This window comes from Diceros bicornis, unplaced genomic scaffold (assembly GCF_020826845.1).
Source record: "Diceros bicornis minor isolate mBicDic1 unplaced genomic scaffold, mDicBic1.mat.cur scaffold_196_ctg1, whole genome shotgun sequence".
Classification (NCBI taxonomy): Eukaryota; Metazoa; Chordata; class Mammalia; order Perissodactyla; family Rhinocerotidae; genus Diceros; species Diceros bicornis.
In genome coordinates this window covers 36,995-60,817 of record NW_026691087.1, presented here as the reverse complement: position 1 = coordinate 60,817, position 23,823 = coordinate 36,995, and the positions used below count along the sequence as shown (strand labels likewise).

General features: G+C 44.7%; 1 pseudogene; it reads right to left on the bottom strand.

Annotated features, from left to right (window-relative positions):
* Nucleotides 1–19,169: 19,169 nt before the first annotated feature.
* Nucleotides 19,170–19,914, bottom strand: LOC131402623 (small ribosomal subunit protein eS6-like; annotated as a pseudogene).
* Nucleotides 19,915–23,823: the final 3,909 nt, after the last annotated feature.

The following is a 23,823-nucleotide window of genomic DNA, read 5'->3' as shown; positions in this document are numbered from 1 at the left end:
TTATTCCAGCCAGGAGGGCAGAGCGCAGGACCACCTAAAAAAGTGAGTGGTCTTTGGGTCCAGAAGGACGGCCTCCTGTCTCTAAAGAACAAGCTGTGGGGGGAGAGATGGAGGCTGTGGCTGAGGGGAGCCTGTCAGAAGCCGCATCTCACGCATCTTTTGATTCCCATGGGAAGGCAGAGGCCCGGTGGCTTCCACTCCAGGAGGACAGGAGTCAAAGAGCTATGGATGGGTGCCAGGACCCCTGGGAACCAGAGGGGTGGCTGGGCTGAGTTCTCCCCTAGAAACCCATTCCCACCACAGACCCATTTTAATCTGCCTCCCCTTCTCCACATCTACCTCTTCTGACCACCGCCTCCAGGCCCAGAACAGGAGGTGTGTGAGCAACCTGCTCACACATCTGTCTCAGTGCTCAATCCAGTTGCACAAGTGCATGGAGGGCCGGGGTGGGCTGTGTCCCAGACCTTCAGGAGAAGAGTGTCAGTGGGAAGAGAGTCACAACAGACTCTGTGTCAACTTGCTAGATAAGCAGGCCTGCCCCTGCCAGGACAGCCTCACAGGGGTCAGGGCTGCCATGTGGCTCTCACCTGGATGGAGAGGGGCGGGCATAGGGCCCAGACCCAAGCCAGGGTGCCTTGGGTGAGAAGTGTGGAGGGAAAGGCCAGGCCTCTGACTCTGTTGCCCAATTGCCTCCCCCAGTGCCATCTCTTCTCTGGTGGGAACCTGCCTGGACCCAGGGCAGGATTTCTGGGAGCTCCTGCACTATCCCTGCTTCAGCATGAAGCTGGCCTCTCTGCATCTCAGCTTGCCTGGCTAGGGGCTGCAGGGCCACGCCTACCTTCTCCAGGTCCAGCTGGAGCATCCACGGCCCATTGAGGCAGATCTGGAAGGTGAGGGGACTGCAGTCTGGGAAGATGATTTGAAGGGTCTTCACAGGCTAGGTTCCCTTAAAGGCAGTGGGGTCTTTCCTGGCTTTGACAGGCACAGGGGAAGTCAGCTATTTGAGTGACGCTGTTTCTTTCTCCTGCTGCAGTACCATCTCCAGAGCTCCCTCCAGCTCCAGAGCCAGAGCAAGGGCCAGCTCCACGGCTAGATCCAGCTCCAGCGCTAGTTCCACCACCTGTGCTAGAGCTGGAGCCAGTGTCACCTCCATCAGTCCCTCCAGGGCCAGAGTCACCACCAACTTCAGCTCCAGCCCCAGTGCCAGCTCCTGAGCTGGAGCCAGCTGGACCATTGGCTCCAGGGAGAATCCTCCCTCCACCTGGAGAGATAACAGCAGAGCCAGATCCAGCCCCAGAGCCCGCCTGCCCCTGGGACGTGACCACCAAGAACCTGCTGAGGGAGGAGAAGCCTGACTTCTTGGAGTTCCCTCCCCGGCTGGTGGCAGAGCAGTTGACACTGATGGATGTGGTGAGCAGCGGGGCTCTCAGGGCAGGTGGGGCCGGCCTTCCCTGTGCCATCAGCTGCCCCACACCTGCCATTTCCTGATCCAGAATCCCATGATCTCGGTCCAACCTCTTGCTTCCCCACTTACCCTCATGTGACCTGAGCAGCCTTCTTCACTCCCAAGCCTTTGCTGTCCTCATGTGGACAGTAGGGATGGACTTTGAGAGCAGCTGCCATGCAGAGTGGCTGTGCAGGTGGATGAGGTGGAGCAGAGAGGAAGTTGGGCAGAGTCTGCGATTTGGTTGGGGAGGGGAGCACACTAAATTGTTGTCTCGTCCTTGGGTAGTTCACTCATTTGCCCAGGAGGCCTCAACGGCCTCAGCACTAATTAGGCACTTCATGTGTACATGACTACAAGGCAGACAAACAAAGCCCCTGGTTGTTGCTGCCTTGGGGGAATGTGCATGTGAAAGAGGAGTCAGACCCCAGGATTGTCAGAATGGGTGGAAGATGCCCCTAGAGATGGTCAAGCAGGAGCCGAGTTCTGGTGCTTGGAGGAAGTGAGACTGGGCGGCGAGCAAATGCTACTTCCTTGCGCCACAGTATTGGGTCCTGGGCCATCCTGTGCTGGGTGCCCTCAGGGGACACAGGCAACATCCAGGGATTACCACAAGTCTCAGGCCACATTCTCAGCTTCCTGAGCTCCAGCTCTCACCACTGACCCGGCCTGGGACTGGCGGCTGCAGATGCTGAGCTGGGCTGTGGCAGGGCTGGGTGACACTCCCTGTCCTCCCCAGGAGCTGTTCAAGACAGCGATGCCCCACGAATTCCTGGACTCCATCTGGTCCCAGTGTGACAGGGGCAATAAGCACCTGGAATCCACCATCGATGTCACCACGACCCACTTTAACAGAGTGGTCGAATGTATCATAAGCACCTGCATTGGGGACCCGAGCATGACTGCCCAGGACAGGGTCAGGGTGGTGGAGCTCTGGATCCAGGTGGCCAAGGTAAGATGTGGGAGGCCCTGGGAGCCCCTCTCTGGTGTCGGGGGAACTGCCCCTTCTCCTTTCTCAGCTCTCATATTTGAAGTCCGTGGTCTGAGCCTCTGCACAATCCTTAGGCCCCTCCTGCTAGGCCTCGATGACCTGACTCCTGGTCCCAGTGGTGGGAAGCTCACCCCTTCCTGGGCTCCTTTCTTGGCTTGAGCTAAAATCCTCCTCCCTGGAAGTATTCCTCATCAGGTTCCACCTGTGCCCTTCCTGGGTTCCCTGAGCTGCTGTCTCATCCAGGACAGGAGACGTCAATGAGGCGACAGAAGCTAGAGGAAGCAGGGCTCCAGCTCCCCCTCACAGCTCATTCTCTTCCCTTCCCCAGGAATGCCACGGCCTGAGGAACCTTTCCTCTCTCCACGCGATCTTCTGGGCTCTGCAGGGCCCCTCCATTCAATGTTTAAAGGAGACGTGGAGACAGGTGTCCAGGTGGGTAGGCCTCTCTCCATGCGAGCACCACCTGGGTGGACCAGACACCCCCCACAGGGCTGGCATTGCCCTTCAGTCAGTTGGGACCTCCTGGGAGACAGCAAACACTGGGGATAGGGTCTGACCTGGTTGGCAGGCTTGAAGTCGTTCTGAAAACTTAGGCCAGTCGTTCTGCTTCAGGAATCAGTTTCCCTAAGTGACAGATCATGGCTTGAACCAAATTGAAGATTTTCAAGTGTTTGCAGCAACAGAACTCTCTGTCCACGTGAAATTAAGACTGCTTAAAACACATCTGCTGAGAAAATAAGAGAATAAGAGAATGGAGGCCCCAGGTGACAATAGGAGAGCCCCCTCCCCAGTCCCAGACACCTCAGGGCTCAGAGGACACAGTGAAAATGCTCATCCAGGCTGTCTGGATCTTCTGGGTTTTCAAACAAAAGGGATTTACCCTCAAACCACTCCACAGTGTTTCTTTCCTTTTTTCCCTCCTCAGGAAGAACTGTCAAATCCTTAAAAATATCTTCGAAACATGCCAGCGGGAGAGCAGGAAGCTGCTCAAGGAGGTGAGTGGAGGCTGGAGATCTGGAAGGACAGGAGGTGAGGTGAGGAGGGACCAGGCAGGATGTGCTTTGGTAAGTTTTTCACTTAAGGTTCCCCGAGAAATAACGGTCTGTCTTGTCCAGCTGGACAGGAAGCGGGGGGTGTGAGCTGCAGGGGCAGATGGGGACTGTTTGGGGCAGGAGGCCTTGGTCACGGGATACAGTGGTGTCGCCTGGACTGTTCCAAGAGGTGAGGAGCTGACAGAATGAGCAGGTGTCTGGCTTCCATGCGGACCCATCAGCTGGCCCTCATCATCCTCCAGGCTGGCGGGTGGATGGAGTGGGTGGGGGTTCCTTTCTTCCTAAAGCAGCCCAGTCTGTCCTCAGGAAGCCAGGCCCCTGCTTCTCCTTCTGTCTTCACTGCACCTCACAGGGGAGGGCATTCTGCCTGTCCCAGGGATGGGCACTGTGAGGTCACACAGGCCTTGTGGACACAGGGGCTGCACAGCCTTGGGCCAAATGGTGGATCTGGGACAGAACTGTGTGCTCCCTGGGACTGTGCAGTCTAGCCCGATAGTGGTCACTGCTGACAAACCAGTGAGTCACCCCCAGTGCCTTGTCGACAAGGATATGCCCCAGATGGCAATGAGAATTATCAGGGAACCTACAGATTCTTAATGGACCTTCCTGACAGATTCTTAATGGCCTCCATCGAGGCCCTGGCAGGAGGGGCCTAAGGATTGTGCAAAGGCTCAGACCACAGACTTCAAACATGAGAGCTGAGAAAGGAGAAGGAACATTAGAAGTTTCCAAGTGAAAAAGGATGCAAATGTCACCATTACACAGTGCCGTGGTCACCCCCTACACTGTCACTCAGATGTGGCACATGGGGGTCCCCTTCTTGAGTGAATAAAGGAGGAGTTCTGTGCAGGGACCATCCTGAGGGGATCCTAGGGAGCTCAGCACTTTGGCATGGCTTCAGGTCCAGCCTGGTGTCAGAGAATCCCAGGGGGCTGGAAAACACAGAAGCCACTTGCATGGGACCCAGAGACACCTTGTGCCTCTCCATCCATGGCTCAGGTTGACTGAGGGCCTCAACACACCCCGAGAGTCCAGAGGACAGGACATTGGTCAGAGGTGTGTCTGGAGGCGGAGTGAAGGCCAGGGGCCAGGGCTTCTGGCTGGGAGGGGGAGCGGTCTCCTCTGTGGGCCCCTGAGCAAGTCACTGCCCCTCTGTGGGCCTCGGTCTCCTCATCTGGGAAATGGAGGGAGATGATCTGTGGTGCAGGCCTCACAGGGGTGATGAGGTACAAGGAGGAGAGGAATGTACAGGAGCTTTGTGCTCCTCCTCCTCGAGGGGGGAGGGGACAGCACTGGTGACAGTCAGATGATACTGAGTCCTCAGGGGACCCTGGGAGGCATGGGGAGTCCTCCTCACACTTTCCTGATGAGGAGAGAGGCTTAGGGGCCTGTGTAGGCCTGAGGGCAAAGAGGAGGGAGTGTTGGAGCTGGGAGCGATCTAGAATCAGGGCACCCTGGAATGGGAGCAGCCATAGACACCAGATGTCCAGGGTCGAAGATCAGGGGCCTGGGAGACATGGCGAAGGGAACATGGCCTCCCTGAGCCTGTCCTTGACCCTGCAGGAGGTGATATCTGTGAGGGCCACCCTGCAGATGGACCCCCAGGGACCTCAGGAGAGGCAGCAGCAGCAGGTGAGGTGGCCTGAGGGGGAGGGTCCAGGTGTCAGAGTAGGGGTCACTCACCTCACGGCTGGAGGCCTCCCTAAGAGAGGGGTCCCTCCTCCTCCAGCCCAGCTCCAGGAGCCCAAGAGGATGAAAGGCCTGCCCTGGAAGTGACCAGGAGGAGGCTTGGAAGGGCTGGGCCCAGGATGGGTTAGGGAGGGGAGGGGCAGGGACCACATACCCTGGGATTTGCCAAAAGCCACCCCTGGGAGGTGACTGGGGAAGTTGGGTTGCCCTGGAGGGGGCAAATGGGGGGAGGCCGATGAGGGTCCTAGGCTGTTCTCTGTGGGAGTCTGTGGTGGGCAGGAGGCTGGGGTGAAGGGATTTGGGGGAGGGTCCATGGGGGCACCTGAGAGGTGGGACTCATCTCACCACTCCCACCCTGATTTCACAGGGTGTCGTCCCCTTCCTGGGCATGTTCCTCTATCACCTGAAGCTGCTGGACATTGGGATGGAGGATGATCTGGAAGTGAGTGAGCCTGGAGGTGGGGACAGGGAGCAGGATCCTGAGGTTTGGGAGGCGAGAGCCCTGCACTGGGACCTGAGCTCTCAGTATGTGGCAAACCTCCTCTCATGAGAGCCCCATGGCCACCCCTGGGAGCTGGGGAGTCAGGCACATCTTAGCAATGCGTGAATAGACGCTCCGCATAAGCCCCCCACCAGTCTACCTGGGCTGGTGAAGCTCATAGCTGCCTGCCTGCAGAGCTGCAGGAGGCTGTGTCTGAGATGGATTCAGCCTCCCCCTCGGGCCCTACCCCTGGGGGAGTGCCATCAGCCCCTGCAAGTGAGGAAGCACTTCTGTGTTCCAGCTGTCCCTTCCTCCCTGAGGCCTCAGTCTCCCTGTCTGTCATCAGAGAGGGTGTGCTACATAAGGTCTCTGGCCTCAGCTCCCCTGTCCCTCCTGCCCTGGAGCCCAGAGCCTGGCCCAGTGTCAAGTTCTCTTTGTGGAAGGTCTGCCCTCTGCTGGGCCCTGACATTCCTGCAGCCTGAGAAGGGGTGGGATGGGGGTTGGTTCTGGGCTTAGGGGGCTGTTTCTGATGGACATTGGCTGTCTCCCTTCCAGGGAAATCGGGTCAACTTCCAGAAATGGTGTGAGGTGAGCAGCTATGGGGAGGGTGGGGATGTGGAAATCAGAGACCTCGCCTGGCAAGACTTTCTCTGGCCTCATCCCTTGGGTCTTACATTTATTGGGAGAGTCAGATCCACAAAGCTGGGGATCCCATCACGTTGGCGGGTGCGGGAGGGGCTGGCATCAAGGACACCTTCCTGGATGAGGGACTAATTCAAGCCAACTGTGAGGACAGGCAAGTCCTGAATGGAGTGGGAAGGAAGGAGGGTTCCCAAGTGAGCACAGACCCCAGACCAGATCCTCATTCCGCACAAGTCCCTGGCAGCGTTCCCCACCCAAGCCCTGTCTGCATCCTGTCCTTCCTCCCAGAAATACAAACTCATCCGGAGGATCCAGCTGCTCCAGCAGGCTGCAAATGCATATGACCTGGAGCCCGACGAGCGATTTGGGGCCTGGTTCCAGGCCATGGAGCCCATGAGTGTCCATGAGAGGTGAGGGGGACAGGAGTTGGGTGAGGGCAGGCCAGACTCTCTCTGATGGCCAGCTCCAGAGCCTGTGGCCTGGCTCGCTGATCAGCCACGGAACTCGTAGCGTGGTGACCCATGGGGCACCAGGACTCAGCTGCTGGCAGGCTCTGGGAGGGGCACCTGAGGTGTGGCTCCTGGTAGCTCACAGGTCCACTCTGTCCTGTAGCTACTGGGTCTCCTGCCAGCTGGAGCCCGCACACCAGAAGGCGAGCAAAATGCGGCTCTTCATGAGGAAGAGGAACCGGACATCCTCCAGTTCAGGGCCGAGTGAGTGTTGGGACCAGGAGCGACTGAATCCAGGGGCTCAGTACAGCTTCGGGCTAAACATGGGCCTCGATCCCAGCTCCACTGCTGAGCAGGCCTGGGACAGGCCGCTCCCCTCTCCTCTCTGGGATTCAGTTGCATCCTCTGAAATGGGTGATGCTAAATGATGCCTCCTGCATCAGGGACAAACGAGGTGCTGTTGATGGACTGAGCACTCGGTACAGGGTTTGGATCAGAGTGCAGGGGGGCAGGGAGTTGTGCCATGAATCTCAGGAAGGATCCCCAAAATAGTCTGTTTCTTCTCTTCAGCCACCATGCCCTTGGCGATGAGCCATCACACTCTGGAGACCACAAGTGCAGCTCCTCCTGACCAGCAGGGACACTGGCGCCCTCAGGGTGCACCGGGCCAGCTCTTCCCACCCTGAGTGAACGAGGACATCCTAAGACTTTCCCTGGTTACCCCTAAATCCCGAGAGGGAGGGCACCACCCCCTCCCTCTCCCTGACATCACCACGCCAGCCACTGTTAACCCATTGGGGAGGAGTGATATTATTTCTTTAACAGTAAATGGTAGATTTGACTCTTACATTATATCCTGTTTCTTTCACAGCCTGGGTGTTGTGGTGTGGTTCTTTCACTTCTTATGCTCATGTAAATGAGACACAGAATCTCACTTTCCTCCTTGAATGAAGAACTTGTGTATGGTCACAGCTTATTGTATGTGGGAGAAGGGAGGAGGGCCACCCTCCTCCCTGGCTACTGAATGAAACCCTCAAGTCCCCCTTCCTCAGAGGACAGGTGGATTTCAGTGTGGTTCACCTGGGCCAGGAGCAGAGACAGCCCCTCAGATCTCCCTGGATGTAGAGGTTGGAGGGACTTTCCCAGGCAAAGCAATAACCACTGAAATGTGGGTGTCTTTCAAATAGCACTTACCAGGACCATGTCCTTCCCCAGGACAGCGGCTGTCTTTCTACAGCTTTCCAGGAAGAAGGAATGTTTTTTGCTTCTCTTGTTGAGGTTTCTTGGATCAGATATTGGAACTTGCCGTTTTCTAATCAGTGTCTGGATTCGCATCAACACTAAATGAGGAAAAAATGTAAAAAGATAAAAGTTTGCATGTGGAACGGACAAGGACAGAGGAAGACCATGTGCAGATGGACTAAGAGCCGACAGGACATCCCCATCAGGCCGCCTCTAGGGCTCCCTGTTCACCCTTCGCCTAGACTGGAATCCTCCTGGGATCCTGGCCCATGCCCGTGGAAGTCCTTTTCCCGCTTGTTTCATGTCACTTTATGATGAAGTGCTGCTGTTCACGCCCAACTCTAGAGCTTTATGGATCAGATAATACCCAGTTCATAACAGTCATCTCAGACTGTCCCATAATTAGGTATTTAGTCCCAACCAGCACCAAGTAGCAAGAAAGGTGCCATTTCTCAAAAGGAAAATGGATATCTGCATGGTTTTGCTTTAAAATCCTAGGTGCATGCATTGTCATTCTCTTGTGGAGGGCTGCCAGAAGATCCCGAAAACAGCCCTAAATGCCAAAGACCTGCTGATTCATATGGCCTAAATGGTAGAATAGCTTATACTGTACCCTGGACCAGCTTCAGAGACTTCTTTTGCTCTGAGCCCCATTTGAAACTCAGTAAATATGCAAAGTAAATCACTCAAATGAGACACATATTGGCTCCAGAACCCAAAGAGGCCCACAAAGCATTGGATCTTTTTTAATGTTAATAGGTGGAAGATACATCAACTTAACTTTCACATTGAAGGAGGGATCTCAGTATGCCCCAGAACCCTAGAGCCCTACAAACCCACCAAGTCTTCATGGGGTTTATCTCCCACTTATATATCTTACTAAAGCTTCCAGGGTATTTGCTACTTCCTTCCCAACAAATCTATTAGCATGATTTCATGGATTATTTAGCCTCGATTATGACAGAGAGGGCTAGAGCCGAAAGTAACAGTGAATGTTTTGTTGACCCGATCATGTGGAAGCAAATTACTTCTTGGTTGATGTAGAGAGAATAAAGCATTTGCCAGAACAATAGTTGCATACCAGTTTTTAGAGACTGTGCTGTTTTGCTCCAGTAAGGAGACTACATCTGTAAAAGCAGCAGCATTTAGGATCACCACCTGATTAAGTGTATGAAAATCTGCTACCACTCTCCAAAACCCCACTACCATGCATACAGGCCAAGTCAACACACTTGCATCTCTCAAGACTTGCATGGTGGCATTACTCTCCACAGACTTCCTCAGGGATGCAATATTGCTTTTGATTTATTATTTTGGTTGAACAGGGAAATTCCAGTGGTTTCCAGTTGGTCTTTCCTATTATATAAGCCATTGTTCTACAGGCAGGGAGCCAGTGTGAAGAGTCTGCTAGTTTGCAAATGTGTTCTTGAGAACTATAAATTCAGGTAAAATTTAGATACAAAGAGAATTCCTATTGGGTTGTATGTGTGGACCCACTGGGCCCACTGTGAGAAGGAATCAGACCAAAGAACTATTTATCATCTAATCTCTCTCAATCTCCACTCTGACTATTTGACCAAAAAGCATTTGGGATCCCCGGGAATTAGCATCAACTCCAATTCTATCTTAGTCATTCCAAAAAAATCTGGCTGTTTCCCTCTTCCCATGCACAGATACCTTGGTAAAGGGTCCCAGGTCACTTTCAGAAGGGCAAAGAGGAAGATTTACAGTATACTATGTTGGCAGGGTTATAGCATTCTTCCTCAAAGGGACCCCACTCATATCTCAATTTCGAATATCTATTCCTGCACCAGTACCAAACTGTTTCTATTAATACAGCTTTATAATGTGTCTTGAAAATTGATAAGGCAATTCCTAATATATTCAATGATTGTTTTGGCATTCTTTTTTTTTTTTTTGGAAGATTGGCCCTGAGCTAACATCTATTGCTAATCTTCCTCTTTTTTCTTGAGGAAGATTGTCCCTGAGCTAACATCTGTGCCAACGTTCCTCTATTTTGTGTATGGGATGCTGCCACGGCATGGCTCGATGAGCAGTGTGTAGGTCCACGCCCAGGATCCGAATCCTCGAACCCCAGGTCGTTGAAGCAGAGTGCAAGAACTTAACCACTATGCCACTGGGCTGGCCCCATATGTTGGCATTCTTATATATTTGCTTGTCCTAATGAATTTTGGAATCCATTTGGCAAAATCCACACACACAAAAATTCTATTAGCATTTTTATTGAGATTGTTTGGATTTATAAATTAATTCAGGGAACACAGAAATTTTTCATAACATGAAGTTATCCCGTCAGTGAACGTGATATATCTACTTATTTGGCCATTTTATATCTTTTATTAAATTCTACAATTTTCTCAGTAGAAGTCTTATACATTTTTGTTAGTTTTAGTCCTAATCGGTCTCACATAAAAAATTTAAAACTTTTATGGACTCACATTCTCATCCAGCTATTTCCCTTTCCACTTTATAGTCAAACATCTTGAAAGAGTTGTCTACACTACATGTTTCCATTTACTCATCTCACTTCCTCTTAAACATAAAGCAATTTGGATTCAATGAGCTCCACTTCATCAAAACTGCTCAGTCACTGATGACACACACAACTTTAAAAATCCACAAGTTTCTTCCTGACCCTTATCTTGCTTGATTTTTAAAAAATTTATATGTTTTCACTTTCAGTTTCCAGTTCTGCTCGTAAGGAGCTTGGAAGTTACCGCTCCATCCTGATAACAAGTAAAAAGCTGAACAGACTGAAAAATCAACAAACAACTATTCTTGGATCCATAAGGCAGGGGAGGACACAGGGTAAACTGCTGCCCCCAAGAGTGGAGAGATGGACAGGCAAACACAGAGAGCCGCAGCTCACCAGAGCAGAGACTCGCGCGCAGAAACCACCTCCAGAACCAGCGCCAGGGTAGGAAAACCTGAACTGTAATGGACAGATTGCTGAAGGCTCAGTGCGGACAACTCTGAAAGTGAAGAACTCTGGGGTGATCCAGTCATAGAGGGGCCCCCAGAACACTGTGAGATTTACCTCCAGGAGCTTGACTAGGTTCCCACAGTAAATATCTGAGAAAAATCCCCTTGTGCTCCTGGCAGGAGGAGGGGAAAAGGAACCATTCACTCCAGAGCACTCTGTTCTTCTTAACAAGGCCCACCCTCAGGGAAAACTGTCTAACAAGAGCTTAACCTACTGGAGTATTATCAGAGCCTAACTGACCTGGGGGAGGGGAAATACCCAACTCCAGCCCACTCTAGCCATCCTGTCTTACCTAACGGGGCAAAAAAAAAACCTGAGAAATAGTCATGAAGTTCACAGTGCAGAGGCAGAGGCTCACTGAAAAACTGAGACCTAATCTTAGGACTATAGAATGCTTCCCCTCCCCAACACCTCACTGCCACATCACTAAAGGCCTATTTACAGCAGTTCCTTTTACCCAGTGCATCACATACAGCTATCAAGAAAATTTACCAGGCATATACCAAAACACAAAAAACATAATTTGAAGAGACAGAGTAAGTATCAAAATCAAACATGGCAAGGATGTTGGAATCATCAGACTGGGAATTTAAAACAACTGTGATTAATATGCTAAGAGCTCTAATGGATAAAGTAAACAGCATGCAAGAACAGATGGGTAATGTAAGCAGAGAGATGGAAACCCTAAGAAAGATTCAGAAAGAAATGCTAGCAATAAAAATCACTGTAACAGAAACGAAGAATGGCTTTGAGGAGCTTATTAGTAGGCCAGACATGGCTGAGGAAAGAATCTCTGAGCTAGAGGATATATCAATAGAATCCTTGAAAACTGTAGAGCAAAAAGAACAAAGACTGAAAAAAAAAAAAGAACAGAATATCCAAGGACTGTGGGACAACTACAAAAGATGTAACACATGTGTAATGGGATTACCAGAAGGAGAAAAAAGAGAGAAAGGAACAGAAGAAATATTTGAAAAGATAATGACCAAGAATTTTCCCAAATTAATGTCAGACACCAAACCACAGATCCAGGAAGCTCAAAGAATACTGAGCAAGATAAAAGCCCCCAAAAATTACACTTAGGTATATCTTCAAATTATAACCAAAAATAAAGAAAAAATCCTGAAAGTAGCCAGAATATAAAAACATCTTACCTATAGAGGAACAAAGATGAGAATTACATCTAACTTCTCAGAAACCATGCAAGCAAGTAGAAAGTTGAGTAAAATATTTAAAGTGTTCAGAGAAAAAAACCCACCAACCTAGAATTCTATACTCTATGAAATTATTCTTCAAAAGTGAAGGAGAAATAAAGACTTTCTCAGGCAAACAAAAATTGAGGGACTATGTTGCCAATAGACCTGCTCTGCAAGAAATGTTAAAAGAGGTTCTTTAGAGAGAAGGAAAATAATATAGGTCAGAAATTCAGATCTACATAAAGAAAGGATGAGAGTTGAAGAAGGAATAAGTGAAAGTAAACCAAAAACTCTTATTTTTCTTATTCTTAATCTATCTAACAGATAACAGTTTGTTTAAAATAACAATGTATTTGATTATGTACGCTTACGAATATGTATGCTTATGTGTGCTTACATATAAGTGAAATGAATAACAGCAATGATACAAGGGATGGGAGTAAGGAATTAGGATTATTTTGTTATTATAAAATACTTATGCTACCCAGGAAGTAGTATAGTGTTATTTGAAAATGGACTTGGATTAGTTGTAAATATATATTGCACTCTAGGGTAACCACTAAAAAAGTTTTAAAAAACTGTAACTGATATGCTAAGAAAGGAGAGAAAATGGAATCATACAAAATGCTCAATTAAAACCATAAAAGGCAGAAAAAGAGTGGAAGACAAAAACAGGAACAAAAAACAAAAGAAACAGGGGCCAGCCCAGTGGCGCAGCAGTTAATTGTGCGTGCTCTGCTGCGGCAGCTTGGGGTTCGCAGGTTCGGATCCCGGGCGCGCACCAACGCACCGCTTGCTAAGCCATGCTGTGGCGGCGTCCCATATAAAGTAGAAGAGGATGGGCACGGGTGTTAGCCCAGGGCCAGTCTTCCTCAAGAAAAAAGAGGAGAATTGGCATCGGATGTTAGCTCAGGGCTAGTCCTCCTCACAAACAAAAAAAAACAACACACAAGAGAAACAAATAGAAAACAGTAATGAATATAGCAAATATATGTCAGCTATATCAAAAAACACTTTAAATGTAATGATCTAAATGTACCAATTAAAAAACAGAGAACGTCAGAAGGGATCAAAAAACACGACCTAACTATAGGTTGTCTACCAGAAACCCACTTTCAATACAAAGACACATATAGATTAAAAGTAAATGGGTAGAGAGAAATATACCATGCTAACAATAATCAAAACAAAGCAACAGTAGCTATAGTAATCTCAGACAGAGCAGACTTTAAAGTAAGGAAAGTTATCAGAGATAAATAAAAGCATTATATAATGATAAAGGGGTCAATTCTCAAAGAAAACATAACAATTCTGAACGTGCATGTGCCTAACAACAGAGTGTCAAACTATGTGAGGCAAAAACTGATAGAACTATAAGCAGAAATAGACAAATCCACTATAATAGTTGGCGACTTCAACACCCCTCTCTCAGAAATGGACAGATCTAGCAGGCAGAAAATCAGTAAGGACACAGTTGAACTCAACAGCATCATCAATCAACTAGATATAATTGACATCTATAGAGCACTTCATCCAATGATAGCAGATCACACTTTCTTCTCAAGCTTGCATGGAGCATTCACCAAGATAGACCACATCCTGAGACATAAAACACCTCAACAAATTTAAAAAAATAGAAATCATACAATGCCTGCTTTCAGACCACAATGGAATTAAACTAGAAATCAATAATAACACTTTACATGTTTTAAATTTACATAATTCACTCTTTGTGATGTATATTTCTATGGATTTTGACAAATGCATAGAACTGTGTATACCATCACAGTCATGATCCAAAAAGTTTCATCACCCCAAAAATTCCTGCTTGCTGCCTCTTTGTGATCAACCCCTCCCCACACCCCACTCCTGGCAACCTCAGATTTGTCTTCTATCTCAATAGTTTCGCCTTTCCCAGAATGTCATATAAATGGAGTCATACAATATGATGCCTTTGGGTTCTAGCTTCTTTCACTTAACAAAATACCTTTGAGATTCACACATGTTGTTGCATGAATCCATCAGGGTTACTTTCTCCCTTGTGTTGCTAAGTAGTATTCCAGTGTATAGATATACCACAAACTGTTGATTCATTTATTCTCATTGGAGTTGTTTCCAAGTTTTAACAATTAAAAATAAAGCTGAAATAAACATGCGTGTACAGATTTTTGTGTGCACATAAGTTTTTAGTTCTCTTGGGTAAATATTTGGGAGTAAGACTGCTACTCCCATATAAGAATAAGTAAACATATAAGCACTGTATATGTTTAAATTTGTTTGTTAAAAAAACTATTAAACAGTTTTTCAAAGTGGCCATACTGTTTTATAGTCTTATCAGCAAAGCATGAGGATTCCAGTTGTTCCACATCTTTGTCAACACTTGGTAGTGTCAGGATTTTTTTTTTTTACCTTCTAATAGATGTATAGTGGTGTTTCATTGTGATTTTACTTTGTGTTTCCATCATGAGTATTGGCATCTTTTCATATGATTATTTACCATCAATATGTCTTTTTGAGTAAAGTGTCAGTTCAAAACTTATGTTTCTGTCTTTTGAGTTATTTCTTGTTGAATTTTGTGAATTCTTTACATTCTGAATAAAAGTCTTATTTTATTGAGGTATAATTGATATATAACATTATATTAGTTTCAGGTGTATAAAATAATGATTTGCTATTTGTATATATTGGGAAATGATCACCACAATAAGTCTAGTTAACATCTGTCACCATGCATAGCTACAAAATTTTTTCTTGTGATGAGAACTTTGAAGATTTACTCTCTTAGCAACTTTCAACTATGCGGTACAGTATTAACTATAGTTATTATGCTGTACATTACATCCCCACTACTTATTTATTTTATAACTGGAAATTTGTACCTTTTGATCTCCTTCACTCACTTTGCCCACCCCCCCACCCCTCAACTTTGGCAACCAGCAATCTGTTCTCTGTAGGCATGAGCTTGTTTTTTTGTTTGTTTGTTTTAGATCCCACATGTAAGTGAAATCCTACAGTATTTGTCTTTCTCTGTCTGACATTTCACTTAGCATAATGCCCTCAAGGTCCATCCATGTTGTCATAAATGGCAAGATTTCATTCCTTTTTATGGCTGAATAATATTTCAGTGTATATATACACCACATTTTCTTTATCCATTCATCCATCAGTGGACACTTAGGTTGTTTCCATGTCTTGGCCACTGCAAATAATGCTGCAATGAACATGCAATGAATATGAAGTCTTTTGTCAGAAATGAGACTTCTAAATATTTTCTCTCAGTCTGTAGGTTTATCTTTTCCTTCTCTTAACAGTGATTGTTTCAGAACAAAAAGTTTTCATGTTTATAATTGCTCATGTTTTGGCAGCATTTGACATTGGCTTTCTCATCCTTCAAGACTCAGTTTCAGGAGGCCTACCTGAATTAGGCTCCTCCAGCTCCTTTATCTTAGCAAATTTCTATCATATTACCCTATACATTTTCTTTATGGCACCTCTCACAAACTGTAATTATTTTATTCATTTATTATGTTTATTATCTGTATTCCCCACTACATTATAAGCTCCGTGAGGAATGGGGGCTGCATCTGCTTTTTCACTAGTACTATCAATGACTAATATAGCGCCTGGCAAATAACTATGGAAAGGAAGGAAACAAGGAGAGAAAGAAGGAAGGCACAAAGGAAGAAAAGGAAAATCTTGAGGGAGAGGTCCAAGATTATTCTGAGAATTCAACTTCAAGAAACTAGCTAATTGTTATGATTTAAATGGAAATAGAAAATACAGGATTGAACAGCAACTCCCCACTTCCAGCCCACCCCCCATCAGCCCTTGGCAACCACCATTTTACTTTCTGTTTCTATGAGTTTGACTACTTTAGATACCTTATGTAAGTGGAATCAGGCAGTATTTGTCCTTCTGTGACTGACTTATTTCACTTAGCATAATGTCCTCAAGGTTCATCCATATCGTAGCATATGATAGCATTCTCTTCTTTTTTAAGGCTGAATAATATTCCATTGTATGTATGTACCGCATTCTCTTTATTCATTCATCTGTTAATGAACATGTAAGTTGTTTCCACCTCTTGCCTATTGTAAATAATGCTGCAATGAACATGGGAACGCAAAATATCTTTGAGATTCTGTTTTCAATTCTTTTAAATAAATATCCAAAAGTAGGATGGCTGGATCATATGGTAGTTCTATTTTCAATTTTTTGAGGAACCTCATACTGTTTTCTGTAGTGGCTGCACCATTTTAATTACCATCAACAGTGCACAAGTGTTCCAATTTTTCAACATCCTTACCAACACTTGTTATTTTCTGTTTTTTTGACAATGGACATCCTAACAGGTGTGAGGTCATATCTCATTGTGGTTTTGATTTGCATCTCCCTGATAATTAGTGATGTTGAGCATTTTTCGTATACCTGTTGGCCATTTGTATGTCTTTTTTTTGTGTGAGGAAGATCAGCCCTGATCGGATGGCACCCTAACATCGGATGCCAACCCTCCTCTTTTTGCCGAGGAAGATTGGCCCTGGGATAACATCTGTGTCCATCTTCCTCTACTTTGTATGGGACACCACCACAGCATGGCTTGACAAGCTGTGCGTCGGTGCGCTACCAGGATCCAAACCTGCAAACCCTCGGGCTGCCGAAGCGGAGCACGCACACTTAACCGCTGCGCCACCGGGCAGACCCCTGTATGTCTTCTTTGAAGAAATGTGTATTCAAGTTTTTAGCCCACTTTTTAATTGGTTGTTAGTTTTTCGGCTATTGAGTTTTATGAGTTTCTTATATATTTTAGATATTAACCCTTTATTGGATAACTGGTTTGCAAATATTTTCTCCCATTCTGTAGGTTGCCTCTTCATTCTGTTGATGGTTTCCTTTGCTGCACAGAAACTTTTCAGTTTGATGCAGTCTCACTTATCTATTTTTGCTTTTGTTGCCTGTGCTTCTGGTGATATGTAAGAACAAACCTTTTAGCAAGGTCTTCCCGGCTTTCAAATTCTGACCCCAGCCTGCCTTTCTTCTTTGAGCTTCACCACCACACCACCGCACACCACAGTCCAGGCCACTGGACCACTCCCAGTCCCTGAGAATGCCATGCACATGTATGTATCTCTGCATATTGTCCTTTCTTCTTGGAATATTCACCCTCTGCTGTCTACCCAGCAGGTGCAGTATTACAAAAGTCTCTGGTGGCTTTCCTGATCCTCTTCCTCCCAAGGAAGGATTAGTTGCATTCAGCTTTGTTTGGTCCCCTAGTGAAGTACGTACTAGAGTTGTTTACAAAATTGTTTCCTGTTCTAGACTATATCCCAGAAATTAATATCTACCAGATAGTGTATGCTATTTTTTAAATAAATTTGGTCATTTTGTCTCGATTTCTTTATCTATAAAATGACAGTGCTTTTAAATTTGCTTGTCAATAATAACCAGCCGAAACTCATTTTTGAAATATAGATTTGAGGCTCCCTCCCATAGATTATGATTGCAGGGTTCCAGGAATTCATATTCGAAATGACCTCACTATGTGATTCTTATAATCAGGTATGTTTAAGAGAACTGAGTTAGATTACTCTAGGGCCCTACCCTGCTCTAAATTTTTTCCTTTTTTTGTCTATAATTTCTTACGGCATAGAAGAGAATAAAAGTGAAGGACAAAGGTGAAGGGCATGTTTTAAGATGACTAGCCAGAGTTTTGGTAACTGACACCCATCCCCTCTCCTTCAGTCCTTATTTTCAAGGGCAATTTTGAAATTTTAAGCCTGGTAAAAATGTGGAAATGTGATTAGAGTAAAGAGAAAGTAAGAGGAGAAACTGATTCGATGTATATCTAAATTACAAAAATACCTTAGACAATTTTCCATCAATAATCAAAATAACACCTTACACCGGTACAATGCTTACAACTTGCAAAATACTTTCCACTTCCTTTATCGTTTTTACACTTTATAACCACACTGTAAGTTCAGCAGGGAAAAGCAGGACAGCAATCATTATTTCCATTTTATACAAATATTTTTTGAGTGCCTATGTCATATGAGGAAAAAATAGAGTATTTCATATAGAAAAAGGCTATGATCTTCTATGCGTTTAAAAGAGGTAAAGTTCTCAAACTGTATATGCCCAGGTAAAGAGTTATTGGACTGAGTTGGAAAGATATATTATCCAGATATTTCAAGGCCATCGAAATCTTCTTTTCCCACCACCTATGCAGAGTTATTTAGGGAACTGCTATAAATGCCCTCTTGACTTTTCAAATTTGAAATAATTTCAGAATTACAGAAAAGTTGCAAAAATAGTAGTTTCCATATACCTTTCATCCAGCATCCTCTAATGTTAACATTTTACATACCACAGTACAGTTATCAAAATCAGGAAATTAATATTGGTACAATACTAGTGACTAAACTACAGACTTGAAACATTTTTCCACTAAGGTCCATTTTCTGATGCAGGATGTAATCCAGGATCCCACATTGCATTTAGTTGTCAAGTCTCCTTAGTCTCCTTCAATCTGAAATAGTTCCTTGGTCTTTCTCTCTCTTTCGTGACCTTGACACTTTGGCAGAGATACTGGTAGAGTTATTTTGTCGCATATCCCTCGATTTGGGTTTGTCTGATGCTTTCTCATGTTTAGATGAAGGTTATGCATTTTTGGCAAGAACACCACAGAAATGGCATTGTGCCCTTCTCAGAGCATAAAGTCAGGAGACATGGTGGTCTCTGCCAAGTTTCTCCATGTAATTATTCCCCTTCCCTTGTCATTAATAAATATCTTAGGGGAAATACTGAGACTATACAAATATCCTGCTTCTCCTCAAACTTTTACCCACTAATTTTAGCATCCTTCAATATATTTTGCCTCTGATAATTATCACTATGGTGTTTGTCTAATGAAGATTTTCTTTCTTCTTCTTCTTTTTTTTTTTTTTGGATATCTGATCTTATTTGTTACTCTTAGAAAATTTCATTTTTGACTGGACTCAGACTTAGAGGTAGAAGCTTTCGGGACAGCCCCTGTCTCTTGGCAATCTGTTCCTGGTGTTTTTCTTTGGCCTCCTTCACTCTCTTGGCCAAAAGTTCAGCATATTCTGCAGCCTCTTCCTTGTTTTTCTTAGTACACTGTTTCTTCAGAGCAATAGGCCGCCGTTTGTGTTGCAGGACACGTGGAGGAACAAGATGCTGAATCTTGGGTGCTTTGGTCCTAGGTTCTTACCTTTTTTGTCTAGGGGCTTTCTCACAACATTCTAGCGGACATCATCCTCTTTAGAGAGATTGAAAAGTTTGCAGATTCTGCTAGCTCTTTTGAGCCCCACACGACGAGTCACAGTAGTATCAGCTAGTCCAGAAATATCCTTCTCCCCTTTTTTCACAATGAACAAGTTGAGAACACTCAGATTGGCAACCACAATGCAACCCCCAACAGATTTGTGCTTTCTTTCTCCAGTCCTCCTCCGTCTGTAACAGGAATGCCCCTCACTCAATAGCAGGCAGACACGGCCATGGGTCAAGACACCCTGCTTGATGGGGAAACCCTGCTTGTCATTCCCACCACTGATTCGGACCACATAACCCTTCCACTCTTCACCCAGAGCGTCAGCAGCAACTTCTGTGGCCATACGCTTCTCACAAAATGTACAAAGTTGGCATTCATCGTCCACTTCCATGAGTTTCTGGCAGCCAGTGACCGGGAAAGAGATGTTCAGCTTCATCCTGAAGCAGCCGACTACCTCCGAGGCACCACAAAAAAAGAGGCTAATGAAGACTTTCAATTTTCCTCATTCCTCTATATATATTAGTTGGAATTTTTCTCTAAGGAGAAGCTATCCCTTCTCTCTCAATTATTTATTCATTCATTTGTGCCCTTCATTTTTGCTTGTGTGTTCCCTCTGTTTCCCTTCTTTGCCAGGCCAGTAGGAATTTAGCAAAGCAATAGATAAAAACAAATATCATTTAAAAAGACAACTCCCAAAGTATTTTCAAATTTTTTGCACTATCCTGTCTAACCAGATGGACTAGTCAAACAACAAAAAACTTAGATTAAGATCAGACACACAAACAACATTGATCAAAGCAACATGAATCCATAAGAAACAAACTGACCAAAAAAAAGACAAAAGTCCTTACTCACTGACTGTGTGTGGTATCTTAGGGGCAAAAATTAAATCAATGCATTTTGACAACCAATGTTCATTTTGTTTGTCTCCAACTCTCTAACCGGGTAAAGTTTCTAAATAAAAGAAGAAGCTAATTGCTTTATTTCAAAATGGATAGTGGTTTTTAATGGTTTATTTTGGCTTGGGGCTTTTTCTCTCCAACCAGGACATCTATTCTTCTTCAGAGAACAAAACAGAAAATAAATTATTGGTACCGAAGTAGTATGAATATTGATACCATCAGATGTTTCTACCCTAAGAAAGATTATTTCCACATCTATCATCAATGAAATGTTTTGCAAAACAGGTTGTTTTTCCAACAGATTGGTGTATGGTGAATCAAAAAAGTTTGCATGTGAGGAGAATAAGCATTGATTCTAGAAATGAGCCACAATCTCTTGGGTGGCCTAAGAACAAGTTACCAAACTTGCCTAGACCTGATTTTTCCATCTGTGAAATGATGATAGTTTTTACCTACCTCATTAAGAGATGTCAGACATTAATTAATGTTCATAATGGGCTTGAGATCTGTGATTAAATCTGTTATCCTTATGGAAAACAGAGCCATTCAACCACTGAGGAGCAGTAAACAAATCAGGGGGATGTATAGTCCATGGAAAGAAATACTAAAGAGTGAAAAGTTAGTCAAGAATGAGGAGTGGGGGCTGGGACAAGAACCTCTTTCGGTGTGTAAGTATTCGTGCATTGTTATTGTTCATGGAATTAAGAAATACACCTCTCTGATGTCTCAATATGCGGACTCTTCTTCGCCACACTAAGGTTCTTAACCTTTTTCGTGTCATGGATATTTTTAACACTTCAGTGAAGCCACAGACCTCTTCTCATAATGCTTTTTAAATACATTAAAAAGTATGTAGGATTATGAAAGAAACCAATTTTATTAAGGCACAGTTATCATAATGTTTTTAAAAATTTAGTCAGAATTATATGTATGCTTCTTTATTAAATTAGATGAGATCCAATAGCAGTCTAATAACTACCATAATTTCAAAGTTGTGATGGTTGTAAACAACATTTCAAGATATTTGCAACAACTCTAATGTGATATAAAAATATCCGTGTTTTCTGTTAGTGATAAGGTTAGAGGAACTGCTCTTATTATTGTGGTTTGTTGCCTACATTTATAATTTTAAATTGCTAAGTTTTAGTTGGAAGTTACTGAAAATAAAGATGTATTATTCTTCCCATCCAATTTCACGGACCCTCTAAATTTTATCCATGGGCTTCTTGGGGTATTTGGATCTCAGGTTAAGAAACTCTGTTCTAAACCTATCCTGGAAACCCTCAGATAGCCAAATACTTGATATTATTTCTCCAAGTGCAATCAGGTGATCATAGCTATGGAGTGTTTATTAAAAATGCAAATCTCTTGACCTTTTCCTAGACCTGCCGAATCTGTATTTTTAACAAGCATTCAAGTGACTGATATACACACTAAAGTTTGAGAACTGCTTCAAAAGTGGTTACATCAATACTTATCTTCAATAGAATCACAATTATCAAGCCACAGATTCTTAAATATTAGTTTGAGGTATTACAATATCGTATAATATTATAATATGGTAGGTCTGGAAGGGGCCTAGAAATTTCAATCTTTTAATAGGCCTTTCAAATATTGTGATGAATATGTTCTCAACTCCATTATGAGAAATATTCCTAAACGAAGACACTAAAAGTCAAAGTATAAAATCTGCCCAGGAATGAGAGGAACCCAATCAGGAGCTTTCCATCAGAATCATCATCACAATACTCCACTACCCTTTCCTTTTCTGCACCAGTTAATACTCTTCAAAAGAAAATCTTTAGATAGAAGAATTAAATATGGAATCAATGCATTGTATCACAAAAGATACAAAAGGTGAGTGACATTCTCTGTAACTTTTAACATCATGCTTTAAACTGGTAGGCAAAAATTAAATGTCATCAACAACATGAAAAGCAGAAAAACAGAGAAAAAGAGCTGCAGAAGATCTAAAGATCATCTTGAGTTTCAACTACTTCCCTTTTTCTTCTGCCTCACAAATCTTTATCCCTATCCCAAAAATTCTCTGTAATTTGAGCTTCAGACCAGTAGATCCAATTGTCTACTAAACATTTACCCCTGCATACCACAGACAACTCAGACATGACAACCAAAACTGAACTCATCACATTCCTCTGCAGAATGGCTTTCTCTTTCATATTGTGGGTCTTGGGTATTGGTACCATCTAGCAAGATATTCAGAAATTGTCCTAGACATCTCCCATCTCTCACTAAGTTTTTCTTTGCTAGGGGACGCTTTTGGAGTGATGGTCAGTGTTAAAGCTCCAGCAGTGACCTAGTGTTCTTCATGTCTGCATGTTTGGAGTGCCAGCCTCCAATGTGGCTGATGTCGTAAGATTGACATAGTGATTGGAAGAGTCCTTCTCAGACAGGTCTCATGCCCCAAACTAACTCCAAAAACACAACTGCAGCCCTAGGAAGGCTTAGGAGATGTGGCTTACTCCAGCTCAGATTTCAGACTCTGAAAGAAACGCCTTTTATTTCTATGATTCATTTTTTCCTTGTATTTATGTTTTCTTGCCCTTCACTCCATTCAAGTAGTAAGACTTTGAGTTCTAAGTTTAGGGTGTAGTTCTTGGAGAATGCCCTCTCAGACTGCCTGTGATCTAGGCAAGAGAAATTCTTGGGGGTTCACAGGGTCCTCGCTGAATCATGGAGTTTGGAGGCCAAAGACACCTAATAACACATGATTCGGAATTTGGAATTCTCATCACCAACATCTGGTGTAGGTAAGCTGACCAAAGTGAGTACATAGACAGGTTTAGGAGGTAAGATCACTGAAGAACCTCAAACCTGAAGGGCTGTTGCACTATTTATGGGTAAATCCCCCTAAGAAGAGCAAGGCTACTGCACCAGGACAGGATCTAGTAAGTGGACCATGGTCTTGATGAAGACAAAGATTCACTTCTAAAGTAGTGGGCTGATCTCAAGACAGAGCCTCAGTATGTAAACTTCTGATCCAGTCATATTGCTAGACTGCTCTGTGTTCTTCACTCCAGGATCAATTTTCCTTTTCATCCTATTCCTCAGTCAGGGCAGAAAGAGTAATATGTAACTCCAAAGGAAATAGAGCAAATTTCTGCTGGAGCAGAAAAATAGGTGGCAGAAAAGAATGTCTGCATCACTATGAGAAGGATAATTTTAACCAAGGCTATGTGGTTTCAATGCTGACAAAAGGTGAGATTTGGGGAATGAGACATGGCAGAGATAATCTACTTCTCAACGGGCCCCTGCATGTAGAGGGGTAGGAAGTGCTTACAGTAACAGTAGGAACAAACGAAGCTGGTTCCGCTAGGATTAAAGCAGCTCACAGAGTGGGGTCTATATTACTGAGCATGGGTGACCCTCAATTCAGGATTGTGAGGCCAAAACAATGGGAACCTTATGGGACAACAGGAATA